An 11,211-nucleotide genomic window follows, 5' to 3' on the forward strand; every position below is an offset into this window, starting at 1 on the left:
TCTGAAAGCATATTTATAAACCGTTCAAGCGAAAACTTTAATAATCTACGACAGACCTTACAGCAAGGAGTCAGCAAGCCCTAGTTGCCCAAGAATTTGGTTAAGCAGGTCATTGGCAAAAGATGGCACATAGGCAAGAAGTCTCAGGAAGCATTTAAAAGTAGACAGTGTCCGGAGACTGCCCTCCACGGGAGCAACCCCAGGGTCAGTTTGCATACCTCCCCGCCAAAATGGCCAGAATTCGAGAGGCAAAGCATTTGCTCATTCTGGCCACATGCATGTGACTGACAATTTTCACTACCAAAAGAGTTCGATCTCTTTTTAAAGTATGCTAGCGGTTTTTAAAGGAGTCCTCATAGCTCCAATGTCACATCAGGTTAGCAGAGTCTCTGCAGGTTTTGTGATTCATCTCCAACATCCTTACAAATAACAGAACTGCAGAGTTATACAAATAAGATAAAAGAGTAGGTGGCAAAGAGGGAGAAATTGTGATGTGCTATCAACATGCTGGATTTTCAATGGGATGCAAATTTTACAGTCAAGAAATCTGATGAAAAGCCCCACTTCCTGCCTCAACAATGATGTCCAGATATGACCACATACTTGACAGATGTCAGCTTCCACCGTTAGCCAGTTTATGAAATAAGGCCACATTTCTTTCTTTGAATTTTTTTTTTTTTGAGATGGAGTCTTGCTCTGTTGCCAGGCTGGAGTGCAGTGGCATGATCTCCACTCGCTGCAACCTTCGCTTCCCATGTTCAAGCAATGCTGCTGCCTCAGCCTCAGGGACAATAGGCATGCACTGCCACACCTGGCTAATGTTTGTATTTTTAGTAGAGATGGGGTTTCATCATGTTGGTCAGGATGGTCTCGATCTCCTGACCTTGTGATCTGCCCACCTTAGCCTCCAGAATCTTGCCAAAATGTATCCATAATTTTAGGCATTTCAAAAATGTAAAAAAATTGGAAGTCCATCCATACTTGAAAAAAAGAGACGCAAAGTTCCTTCATTTTGTCATCGATTTTGAGTTTGTGAGTGATGGTGTGTATCTCAGAGAAAGATTATAGACAATCGTCTGTATAGTAAGGAAAAGCGAACAATTGTTTTGAACTTAAATGGTTATTAAATCAATAACCAATATAAACCATGACTCCTAAGGATCCCCTTCTGCTTGGGGATCATATATCGTGTTGGCACTAGTAGTCGCTTAAGTAGTTAATACAGCTCTCTTAGTTTAACTATGTTTCACCATGGTTGTGCTATTTTATGGAGTGGATAAAACCACAGAGGAACACCTAAGAGGAATCCCTTTATTTGGTGGAAAGAATACAGCAATTGGGTGGGTCACTTCAAACTGCTGAGACTGAGGGCTTTCCCAGTGCTATGTAGCAGGGAGCAAGGCATGCTCTGAGATTAATATCTCCATCACAAGTAAAAGGAAATGTCATATGTTCATTTACAAAACTGGAGTCTTACTTAGTGGAAGTAGGTAAGGCAGTTACCTTTAAATCTAAACACACAATGGGTTGGGAACTTGGTCTTTAGGGCAAATGCTTATTGAAGTTGATGACTGATTCAAGTCCATGTGATAACTTGGCTCTGTTCCAAATCCAGTAACTAGAGAGAAGTTTGATAAACTCTTCGTGGGTGTATTTCTGTGATTTCCTTGCCATTTGTATAACTAGTGCCATTGCTATCCTTCCTCTTTTGTGGACATTGTAATTCATAATCCCACTCCAAACTCCATCAAAGACTTTGGTGTCCACTGGTGAGTGGGCTTTTCCAATGGGGAGACCAAATGGGGCTCCACTTGGTCCCACCCCACTGTGCCAGTGTCCTCTCGTCTGAGGATAAAACCAGACCAATTTTATGATAAGCCAGATCCCCACAGAACTGAAGCTTGAGAAACTTACATTTGCACAATGAGACATGTCTGCTGCCTGTTGCCCAACTCCTCTTCCTTGCCCCTCCTGTTTTCCTCCCCAACTATATAAACTCCTAACTCCTGTCTGGGAAAGAGGCAGATCTGAGGCTTGTCTCTTTCTCTCCAGCTGGTGTTACCTGTAATAAAGCCTTCTTCCCTCCAATACTCATTGCCCCAGTGATTGGCTTTCTGTGCAGCAAACAACGGGTCCTAGGCTGAACCCCTAGCATTCAGTAACAAGAATAGTGCATTCCCCTCTCAGTGATAGGGAATTTAATGATGATCTGTCACCCTGATGCCCAGAGACCACAATATCTTGATGCAGAGAGGCATTGTTTGGGAGAGTTTCTCAAACATCTGTGGCTGATACTTTTCAAGAGCCTCCTGTCCCCCAAGAGTAAAGAAATAAAAAAAAAAAAGCAACAAAAGGAAAAACCTGATATGCCCCTAAGCATCATTTTCAGAACAAATACTAAGTCTTCAATATAGGAAAACACTGTTTAGGAGAAAAGGTGTTAAGATGGCAAGACACCGATATTTAATGTTATTGTGTGACTTAATTGATGATTATGGGATATTGTGTCCAATGTGGTAGAGAAGGCGGGCAAACAAACAGCCTTTGTGTGACACATAGGAGGTCAGCATGGTGGGCCAGCTTCAGTCACCCTGCTGAGGGGTGTCCCTGAGGTACCTTACATGAGGACAGGTTTTCACATCCACTGGGACTTCTGCCTGGTTCTTCTTGGTGAAACCACAATGTTAGGCCTGCCTTTCTCCCAACTTTGAGAATCTTTGAGCAGATACATTGTCCTCTTTTTCCAGCTCAGCCCCTTCTAACCTTCTTTGGAATAATTTGCCCTTTCTGGGAGTCTGTCGTGCCCTTCAGCACACACACACACACACACACACACACACAGACTGTCTTAGAAATCATGTGGCTTGCCTCAGCTCGTTTTGCTCTGCTCTTCTGATTAATATATCTCTCTGCAGAGGAGGTGGCTTCCTTCTTGCTCTGAACCACAGTCAGAACTTCTACCTACCACTGAGGCATAGTGCAAGGGAGGGTGCAGGACTTCTCTCTAGTTAACAACAGTCTGCAGAATTAGCTTGACATTTAAAAACACCTCCTGTGGCTGGGTGTGGTGGCATGTACCTGTAGTCCCAGCTATTTGGGAGATCAAGGTGGGAGGATCGCTTGAGGACAGGAGTTTGAGACCAGCCTGGGTAACATAGTGAGACCCTTTCCCTACAAAAAAATAGAAAAATAAACCACCCAGGGGTGGTGGCACATGCCTGTAGTCCCAGCTACTCAGGAAGCTGAGGTGGAAGGACCACTTGAGCCCAGGAGTTTAAGGTTACAGTCAGCGATAATGTACCACTGCACTTCAGCCTGGGTGGGAGCAAGACACTGTCTTTCCAAAACATAATAAAAAGCCTCTCGTGATCTGCTTGTCATACTATCTACAGGCTTTAATTGACATTATAGAGTTTTATATTTTAAAAATTACTTTTATGGTTCATTTGATGCAATGATTAATAAAAAAGACTTTACCCTTATAAATACAACATACTAATCTGTAATGTATAGAAAGGAGTCATATTAAATATGTTTCTTCACACCCTGCTCTTTAACATAGGAATATATACATACATACAAATATATATGTATATGTTTTGCCCATGTTATTAGGTGTTTAGCTATCTGTTTCTGCATAACAGATTAGTACAAAGCTTAGCATCTTTTAAACAACCAACATTTGGTATCGCTCACAGTTTCTGAAGGTCAGAAACACACTTGAGCTGGGTGGTTCTGGCCCATGGTTTCTCATGAGGCTACAGTCATCTGAAAATTGACTGGGGCTGAAGGTTTGCTTTCAAGCGCACTCACAAGGTCTGTCTGTCGCATGGTGGGTTTCATCAAAGGGCTGCTTGAAGACATGGAGCTGGCTTCCCCAGAGTGAGCGATTTGAGAGAGCTAAACTGTAATGTCTTTTATAACCTAATCTCAGAAGTGTCATGCCAACACTTCTGGCATGTTCTGTTGGTCACAGTGTTCTGTTGGTCACTGATATTAGTGCAGTGCGTGGAGGAGGGCTGCACAAGGAGTGGGGATTGTGGGTGGCCATGTTGAAGTCCAGCTACTCTGAGTGTGTGTGTGACATGTGTGATTGTGTGTGTGCACGTGTGTGCATTTCATCTGCAATCACTTTGGCCCAAAGGTCTCCCCTCACCCTCACCCCTCCTTAGCACACACAGCATACAGGGCGGGACCAGCTTTTGCCATTCCAGCCTCTGCTCTTCTTTTCCCCCTTCACATTCCAACCTGCACTTGAGTTTTGCAGAATAACCTGCACTCTCACCCTTAGGCTTCTGCATTTTCTGCATGTACCTCCTTTCTCTGCTTTTAGTCTAGGCGTCAGCTCATCTTAAAAACCTCTCTTGAACCCCCAGTCTGAATTAGAAACTAATTCTGCAGCAGCCTTTTTAGAAACCACCCCTCCTAAGTGTTCCCATGGCACCCCCTGCTTCCTCTGCCAAATACTTCATGTGGAATCTTAGAACCATGTGTTGATGTGCCTGGGTCTGGTGTTCTATTAGTGGACTTGGGATCATGCTGGTCCATACTACATGGTCAACAACTTTTGCTGAGTTTAATGAATGAACACATTATGAAAGTGCCTCAGGATTTTGTGATCCAGGAGAGCTTGGCTAATAAGACTTTTGTTTCACTGTCACTGCCACCCCCACTGCCGCTATCATCCTCATCGCCATCATCATCGTCATCATCATCATTGTCATCCTGATCACCATCATCATCACCATCATCATCGCCATCATCATCGCCATCCTCATCATCACCATCCTCATCGCCATCACTATAGTTTTGTTGTTATCTCCCCAGCGAGCTGCAGCCTATCCAGAGCTCTGCTGTGTGAGCTCTTCCAGATCCACAGCGTGCCAGCCAGCATTGCAATCAAGTTTTGTTTTCATTATGCAGGCTTCCTGTGAAGTTTTAAATTAATTTTAATCCTCTCCTCACTTTTAAGGCCTCTAAAAAGGGCTGTATTCCCGCCTTCCTTGGTAAACTGGGGCCTATCCCATTTCCTTAGGACAGCTTTCATCCTGGCGAGGGCTGCGTGCTCCCACACCCCTGCACCACTTTGTGCCAGGGCAGCAGGCTTCCAGACTTCCAAGCTGTGGGCGGCCCCCCACCTGGGCTCTGGGGAAGCATGCCCAGTCCATGAGAGCCACGCCAACACCCACCTGGGTCTGACGGATCCTCAGCTTTTAAAATTCACTCCACAACATGCATTATTTTTTGTCGTTTGCTTTCACCACTGTTAAAAGTAGTATGAAAACAATTATTCTGCAGAGCATTACACATTTCTAACAGCCTTCCTGAAATGTGTGGTCTGAAGCTGCCTCTATGGTTGTGAGAAATATGTGTAGCACATTGTTTTCTCCTTTCTTGCTACTGAGCTCCATTTTCTTTCTTAGAATGGTTTAGAAGTTATTCACAGGCCCACTCAGGAAAATGAATACAGAGAAATGGAAGTTACTCTCATAATCTCTACCGTCTTTTAGTGATTGCTAGTTCCAAGCTTGGTGTTAAGTATTTTCACATAGTTGGTCTCATCAGAGCCTCACGACAGCCCTGTGCAGCAGATACTATTAACCTCATTTTGCAGAGAGGTTCAGAGAGTTTAAATAATTTGCTCAGGATCACAGAGCTGGCCGTGCTGAGATGGGGTCTTTTGTCCTCTGATTTCTAAAGCTCACTCTCTTGTCACTACCCAAAGCTCTCTCTTTCCCGATGTTTTCCAACTGCCAATCTGCGTGAATGTCTTGGTTGCCTGAAGATTAATTTTTCCAATGAGAGTGAAGAGTTTTGTAACTTGAGAACTTGCGGGAAGTAAATAAAATAAGATACGGTGCCCATCCTGCTGCTGGGCTTTTAAAAAGAGAAGTGAGCAAAGCAGATTGACTGCTGCGGGCCTAGAGCCGAGGCTTCTGGGGCAGACTCCTGTGCTGTGGGGTGGAGCTTAGTGATGTGGGGCAGTCCCTCGGAGGAGACTCCTGTGCTGTGGGGTGGAACTCAGTGATGGCCTGACACAGAGACAGGTCCTAAGGGGGAGCTGACTCAAGGCCACTTCCTCCTCCAGGGTTCCTTCCCTGTGGGCGCCATTCTGCTTCTCCACCCACTGGGAGCCCCTCTCTGTATTTTCCCCCCACAGTCTTTCTAGGACCCAGATACTAGTAGGTGGCAGGCAGGGATAAATGTCATGCTGCTGATGCTGCTGACTGGATAGACTGTATGGAGCCTCGGTTTCCCCCAATCATGGTCAGCAGCCTTTTTAGAACAGGAAGAAATTTGGTGATCTCTCCAGGAACCGTGGCCAGGTTCCCACTGTTAGACATACACAGAAGGGTCTCGGATTCATCCCGGGCTTGGGCCTCCCATGTGGTAGCTGAGCCATCAGGCTGGCTGTGACATGCCTTATTTTATTTTCTGCCTAACATCAGGCTGCAAATGAAAATACCTTTTCAACCCTATGGTTGAAAATACCTTTTCAACCCTATTATTACCCCTATGGATGGCACCTTTAATGTGCGCTATTCATTGTGATAATGGCCGCACCTGTGTAGCACACGCACACTGGAACGGCAGCAGCTGTGGATTGTAATTGCAAAACATTATTTTCTGTTTCTCCCTGAAAGCTTTTGTGCATGTGCGCGTGTGTGTATCTGTGTCCGTGTGTTTGTTTCATCTATAATGACTCTGGCCCGGCGATTCCCTGTTCCTACCCCCTTTTTTAAACATAAAACTAAATGTAAATACATTTATTTGTAAATGCACATTTCAGTGAAAGTGAGATGCAGCCCCCCGATCCCTCTGCCACACACTCAGTAATGAGACTTCAGAGAGCTACGTCGGAGCATGTGGTCTGTGCAAAGGTTCATGCGATCGCTGCTGCTGGGCACAGTGGTCTTTATGCGCGTTGGCACACAGGCTCTCCCATGATTAATGCATTTGTTCCTTGATATTCAGTCCCTGCAGGATAGTGAATCAATTTAGCAGTCGCAGGCCCAGATTATCACCAGTACCGAAGATATTTCTGCACTGGGGCTTCCCTATTCAAAACAAAAAGGTTTCTTTTTTTCTTTTCTTTCTTTTTTCTTTTTTTTGGAGACAGAGTCTTGCTCTGTCACCCAGGCTGGAGTGCAGTGGTGCGATCTCAGCTCACTGCAACCTCCACCTCCCAGTTCAAGCGATTCTCCTGCCTCAGCCTCCCAAGTACTGAAACTACAGGTGTCTGCCACCACACCTGGCTATTTCATGTTTTTAGTAGACATGGGGTTTCACCATGTTGGCCAGGCTGGTCTCAAACCCCTGACTCAGGTGATCCACCCACCTATGCCTCCCAAACTGCCAGGATATCAGGCATAAGACATTGCTCCCAGACCAAACAAGATTTATAAGAAGAATATGTTTTTTTCTATTTTCCTTCATTGGCTCTAGAGTGTCTGGTGGATGACAAAAAGCACTGTCTGTGATTTGGTCAAAACAATTGGCTTTTCTCCTTTTTGTGATCTTCTCTCATTTGCTGAGATGTCGTGAAACCTGCTGCTGCCTCCAGCCAGAGGGTGACTGTGGGGGAAAGTGAGGCAATGGTCTAGCACAGAATTGAGTTAATAACACCTTTGGTCATGCAGTAGAGCTCCTGATCAACCACCCCAATGATGAGAGAACAGAAGACAAGGCTATCAGCCGTGTTAGGGACGTGCTGCAAGTTGGGGCTTCACCACCGAATTTCCCACCTGTGAAAACATGGATGGGGTGGATGGGGCCGTCAATTTCATCAGCTGCATCCTCAGAAAAATAAATGGACCTTCTCAGAGAAGTACTGCAGCCTTCCCCTAAGCCATTGGCAAGATCCGGAATGAAGAGGGACATTGGACTTATTGCACATTTAAACAGCTCTGAGAAGATCCAGCAGAGCAATGGACACCCCCGTCTTGCAGACTCCTCCACATTGGAAACGCAAGAGGAAATTCATTTCTGCATAAATTCATTTCAGCTGAAGCTGAAGCATGGGGAAGACGGCGTCTGGCTCCTCATTGAGACACTGAGTGCTACGTGCGCAGGCGCCTTCTTTGCTGTTTTTCTTCAGTAGGACGCAATACGTAGCTGTTCAAATAAAGCGTGTCCACCTTCACTGCCTTCTTTTATTGAAAACATTTGGTAACGAGAATTGACTGATGGGAAGGGCCCATTACAGGAAAGAAATGTGAGTGTTTTACAAATTCTCAGGAAGTGAGTGCAGGTGTCTTTGTTTCTGAATGCTCAAAATATTGCTGATGACCTTAAAATACTAAAGTATATTGAAAAAAAACCAAATTCAAGACTATTGGGTTAAGTGACTTTGAGTCTATTTTTATAAGATAGAAGTATGACAAAAAAACCGTAAAGAGAAAAGCTGGTTGAGAACCTGTAAGAGTTCACAAATCCATCAGGGAGATTTAACAAAATCTGGTAAACTTCGTCAGTGTGCTTGTTTCTCTCTTGAAGAATCTGCTTAACTGGCGAGGCGGGCTTTCTGTCCTGCTAGGCATACGATTAGCGCTTTCATAGTGACTTGATTTTCTGAGGCTCTCAATGCTGTGCAGGTAAAATAATAGAAGCGCCACAGCAAAATTATTTATTAACCTACGTAAATGAGTTTCTAAAGAAGCTGGAGAGCAGGATTGTGGTGACTGCTTACTGAGCTTTTGTCCAGAAGGTGGCAACATTTCCTTAAGAATTTCGGAGAAAACGTTGGCTTCAGAAAATGGCAATTTATCTCAGGACATTGTGTTCTTTTCAAAGGTACAGCACAAAATGCACGTCCCCCCCACCCAAGCTCCCTCCTTATTCTCAACAGACTCCAGGGAAAAATCTTGCTGTTTTCTTCCCTCTCTCTTTCTCTCTAGAGCGTACACTTACATTGTTAGGACTTTCAGGCTGAAATGAGTTTATGTAGCTGAAAATATTAGATTCTTAGTCTCCCCACTTCACCTCATCTCTCAGAAAAGGGGCGTTTCTTTGGGGGAAGGGGGTCTGTGTGAAGGGCCACTTACATTTCTAGCAGATAAATCGGAGGCTCACTCCCAACCGTGAACATGTCTTACTTTTGAAAATCCCAGCAAACCTCAAGATGATTGTTTGAAGCGATAGTGCTTTGCTACACTGGATTGCTCTTGTTTCTTAATGTTTGTTCATGCTGTAAAGATTCAGGAGTGAGACCGAAGACAGTGAGGACACTTGTTTGGGCCGAAGGAGTGAAAATAAAACAATGGATTAGGTTGTCCAGATACAAACATTCAGAATCCTGTGTGCAGTTTTAACAGCAAGTTGGGGAATCCTGTTCAGGAATTGGAAATGTTTTTTTCATCTCTGCTCCACCCCATCCCTGTAGCCCCCCCATTTCCCAGTATATTTTAATTTTGGGAAGGCATGGTGATTGAAAACACATACACATATACAAAAATGGGTCTGTTTTAAAGTGACTTTGAAAATTCATTACGTCACCCATGACTTTTACTTCTGACTAGCATCTCTCTGTGTAATGTATTTTTTTCCTGGTTCGAAAAGAAAGTTGGATTCAACTGTTAGAAAAGAAAGTTTGAGACAATTGACTATGATTTAGTTCTAGAAATTGCTCCAAATTACAATAAAAGAGTAAAATAACATTTTGTTTTTGTTTTTGAGACAGGGTCTCGCTCTGTGGCTCACGTTGGAGTGCAGTGAGCCGTGTGACCACAGCTCAGTGTAGCTTTGACCTCCCTGAGCTCAAGCGATCCTTCCACCTCAGCCTTCCGAAGAGCTGGGACCACAGCTGATTCTTCCTGTTTATGTGTAACCTCAGGACCATGCTTTTCATGCTAGAAATGCATTCCTAGTCGATTTCTTACTAGCTAGTCTTGCTGTTCTTGCTCCTGGTCACTCTCTTACACACACACACTGTTTCACACACACAGAGTTTCCAGTAGGGCACACGTATTTCACCTTCTTACCTCTGATTCAAGTATCCCCAATGCTATCCATAGTGCCCCTTGTGCAGAGAAGAGAAAGTGCCTTCTCCAGCCTATTCAGATGGCCCCATGTGCCCCACACGCCAGGCACGAAAGCCTTCATTTCTTGATTCTGTAGCCATGATGTGGCTGCTTCTCTCTTGGACTTCATGAGAAGACTTCCTAGGATCTCTCTCTCTCCCCTCACCTTCAAGGCTCTGAGTCTTTCCTCTCCCTGGCCTGCCTCACCATGCAGCCAGTCATTCCATTCCTGTCTCAATTGTGACGGAGCAGAAGAGCTCTCTGATCTGCCCAACAGGCGGTGCATGTGTGGGATGACCCAAACCCGTGAAGGACGAGAACACACAATGTCCAGCTAGCTAGGCACATCTGCTTGAAGAATTTAAAAAGCAAAAAACGTCTAGATGATGTATAAATATAATAGATAATATGTATAACATGCAATACAAAATCACATGGTCAAATAATTAAATTTTGGTGTTTTTTTTTTTTTGAGATGGAGTTTTGCTCTGTCGCCCAGGTTGGAGTGTAGTGGTGCCATCATGGGTCACTGTAGCCTTCACCTCCTGGGCTCAAGAGAGCCTCCCACCTCAGCCTCCTCACTAGCTGGGACTACAGGCATGGGCCACTGTGCCAAGCCAATTTTATATTTTAGTTTTAAAGAGGTGGGGTCTTCCAATTTTACCCAGGCTGGTCTTGAACTCCTTTGCCTCAAGTAATCCTCCTGTCTTGGCCTCCCAAGGTGCTGGGATTACAGGTATGAGCCACTAGACCCAGACAAAATTTTGTCTTTTTGAAACTAGTAACATCTTCTCCAAGGCTTAGAATCTTCCATCTATACATGTAGCTAATTTGAGACTTCCTGAAGCTACCCGGCCCAAGCTGCAAATTTTCTCATGCTACACTTCTCTGCTCAAAGAAAGCCTGGCCTCTATTGTTCTCATCTTGTACACAAGCCCCTATCTGCTGGGTAGTGCAGGGGGCAGTTAGGGCAGTGGACGCCACCTCTGGAAAATTCTAGAAGCCTAGTCTGATGTGTAGTTGAGCCTCTGCCTCTTTGGGTCTTTCAGATTTCACACCCTTGGCTCTCACCACCCACCTCAGTGGGAACACAGTCTCCTAGCGATGAGGCCATTTATGTCCTCACTGTCTTCTGAGACAGAGTGATTGGCCTTTCCTGCTTCCTGGTCTGGTGATCATGGAGAAATGCTGA

This window comes from Callithrix jacchus, chromosome 4 (genome assembly GCF_049354715.1).
Source record: "Callithrix jacchus isolate 240 chromosome 4, calJac240_pri, whole genome shotgun sequence".
In the NCBI taxonomy this organism is placed as follows: domain Eukaryota; kingdom Metazoa; phylum Chordata; class Mammalia; order Primates; family Cebidae; genus Callithrix; species Callithrix jacchus.